The sequence below is a fragment of the Mus pahari genome, chromosome X (assembly GCF_900095145.1).
Source record: "Mus pahari chromosome X, PAHARI_EIJ_v1.1, whole genome shotgun sequence".
NCBI classification, from domain to species: Eukaryota; Metazoa; Chordata; class Mammalia; order Rodentia; family Muridae; genus Mus; species Mus pahari.
The window spans coordinates 123,308,741-123,312,334 of record NC_034613.1 but is presented as its reverse complement, the minus strand read 5'-3'; positions in this window follow the sequence as shown (position 1 = coordinate 123,312,334).

Below are 3,594 nucleotides of genomic sequence, written 5' to 3'. Positions count from 1 at the left end.
TCTCTCTCTCTCTCTCTCTCTCTCTCTCTCTCTCTCTCTCACACACACACACACACACACACACACACACACATACACACATTCTATTTTTAAATTTTGCCATTTTCAAAAGACTGATCTCAGAAATGAGTTTGGGTTTTCATGCATTTTTCAGTCACTATTAATCTCACATACTGTCTTATATATAAGATGCTCAATTCCCCTACCTGACCCTTTTGTCTCTGAAAGTCCTTCTTGTTCTCCTTAAATGCCACCAGATAGTATCAACTTAGTTCCCATTGTGTTTTTCCTACTTCTTCTTTAACAAACCTTAACTGATGTGAACTATTGTTTGACTGTGGTTTTTATTCTCTCCAGAAAGAAAAAAAATCACAGTAGTCCCTCAGTTTAGGTGTCTCTATCATTGATTCTTGGCTCTGTTTACTCTTCAAAAGCTAAGATTAATCAGAACAGGCACACCTAGCATAGGCATCAGTTATGTCCATGTTACCAAAAGCCTTGAAATAGAGCCCACTGGTTTTCAAATGCCCCTTCTTTATGCTTGAAATACAGCTGCAAATAAGCATATGAAATTACTCACTTTTACAGATACAAGTTTAAGACAGCTCCATTCTTTTTGAGTGTATTCTTTTTTTTTCTCTCCAAGAATCCTTTTTCTTAACCAGTTAATCAGCTATTGACTAACTTGTAATTTGTTTTAGTTTTCTTTTTGTTCTGGTGATTGGCACAAGCCTTCCTGAAAGCTGCTTCTGTCAAGACATGATCCAAGGAGAGAAAATAACATGAGATAATAGACTAGGTTGAATGTAGCAACTAGAACTGCTGTTAGCTCCATAACCTCTGTTTTGTTTTGTTTTGTTTTAAAAAAATCTCATCAAACATTACCTGCCCTGCATCTTGCTTATAAAGATCTTGCTCAGGAATGTTTTCATTGTTAAAGCAAATCTAAATAGAGGCATAAATGATTAGTAGTGCCTTAAAAGGCCTCATTCCTCATTATGGTCATTTTGTTACCATGGAATTGCAAAGTGGAAATCTAGGTGTCTAGTTACATTTTTAACATGTAAATATTTTCTAGTTTTCAATATTGCAGAAGATCTTTAATCAATTCAGTCCACTAATAGTTGAAACAGTTATTCATATTAGTTGTGGAATATAAGATGATTCCAGAAATTACTGGAAAACTGGTTAATTAGTCCCTGACCTAATTAGTAGCTATGAACTGCATGAGTGTACTTAAACACTGAGGACACTGGCAATGGTTTAACTGGGATGCAGAGAAAGGAGGCTGACTATTCCAACAGTCAAGGAAGGGTAGGCCTTCTCTTAAGACACTGCCCAGTGGTTTCCCTTGAATAATATAAATATTACCTAGCATTCTAATTATCTCTCTCCATAATTAATCTTGCTCATGCTTCAATGCAATGACCAATTATGTCATTCCCTGGAGCAAACACTGTGCCTCAAGGCTACTGAAACATGTGACTAGGAGTAAATTGGACAATGAGAGGGGTAAAGTGAGCTTCAAGGTTCAAATGATTATAAGCAATGCTTAAAAATTGCAACAGCACACCTCATTTAAAAATGAATTATCTTGTGGCTTCGTTTTGAAAATGAAGAACAAGTAAGAGAAAAAAAATCACATGAACAAGTTTCATGTCTAGCCTGGAATACAAAACAAAGAGATTGAGGGTGTGAGTTTAATACACTTTCAAGTATATTACCACACAATATTATATCATTTCCTTGCACAACAGATTACCATCTGATGGACAGCCACAGATATATTTACCTCTCTGAATTGTCATGAGTAATATCTTACAGAACCAATACATAGCAGTCTGATAAATAGGAGGTATTTTTTTTATTTTAACTTATTATTTTATTTTATTAGACATTTTCTTTATTTACATTTCAAATGCTATCCCTAAAGTTCCCTATACCCTCTCCCTGCCCCTGCTCCCCTACCTACCCACTCCCACTTCTTGGCCCTGGCCTTCCCTTGTGCTGGGTCATATAAAGTTTGCAAGACCAAGGGGCCTCTCTTCCCAATGATGGCCGATTAGGCCATCTTCTGCCACATATGCAGCCCCATTCATCTAGAGGAGGTATTTTTAAAAGCATTAATTTCCTCTATATTTTTTTCTCCAAATTTCCTTGAATCCTTCCAAAATCAGCTGTGATTTTGGACAAATCATGGGCTATCCCATTAAGAAGAAACTGAGAATTCATCTACTTCAACAGCCTCAAAAGAAAAACTCAGCAAAGTTGAATGTATCTTCCCAGACTGCTCTGTTACTTGGAAATGGTGTTCTGGGGGTGTCTGTAATTTTCTGTACTAGCTGCTCCTTTCTAAGTAAGAACCATGGACAGGAAGAACTTTTATCTGGGTTTTTTCTAGACCTTATATTTAAGTCAGTCTGACATTTTAAATGGACAATCATCATTCTACAGCCCATAATTTTGATAGCTATGTGCTAAGCAGCTCTAAGAGTTATTTGGGATGTGGTTGTAAACAAAATAGATAAAAGAAGCAAGGAGCCAAAGAAAAAAAATACTATGGGAATAAAATTAAAAAGAATTCTGAAAACTTGCCTCCAAGTGTCAAGAAGGAATGATAGAGACATCTCAGGTTTAAACTTGAATAGCAGGAAATACCATTGGGCTATTAATAGAATTGTATTGTGTTTGTGTGCATGTGCACACTTGCGTGTGTGTGTGTGTGTGTGTGAGAGAGAGAGAGAGAGAGAGAGAGAGACAGAGAGAGAGACAGAGACAGAGACAGAGACAGAGACAGAGACAGAGACAGAGAGAGACAGAGAGAATAGACATTACATCTATGGTCTTAAGCATGCTAAATACAAACTGTAGAACTGAGCTACATTCCCTGCTATTAACAGATATTTAGAAGATTTGAATAAGAATAGACTCATAGTGGCCTTAGAGATGATGGTGAAGTCATTTTCTGTGTGTTATGTTAAAGAAGGCAGGAAAGCATTCAGGTTGTGATGACCAAGAAAAACTCAGCTTTTGGGAAGTGAAGATGAGTTTAGGTTTTTGTGTGAATAAGACTGGGGCACCCGTTAGAGAATCTGGATACAGCTTGGGATTCAGGTTTCACAACAAAGATCTAGTTATAGGCAAAAATAATCAGAAAATAATTATGCAAGATTCAGAGAACAGGTGAAGTCATATAGGAAGAGGAAAATAAAAGGAAAGTGAGCTAATGACAGTACTGGAAGAGCACAGGGGAATCTACAGCCCAACTCCATGATGAGCCAGGGGAAGAAGGATTTGTTAAGAATAAGACGTACTTGTTTTACATGACTCCTGTTACTCAGGGCAAGATTGAAGAAGCACAGGCATGAACATCACCTTATTTCATCCCTCTCCACTATTTCATGAGCTGGCCGCTTTCCCACTGCTTTACAAATTCTCCTGTCCCTGAGGATATCAAAGGACAGAGTGTTCCACATGAGCTACCAGCTTGAATCACGGATGTTGGTTAAAAATGAGAAAAACAAATTAAACCCCCCATCTGCCCAAGGTTGAACAAGGACTCGCTTCCTGACTTCTGAATCAAGCTCTCACCCT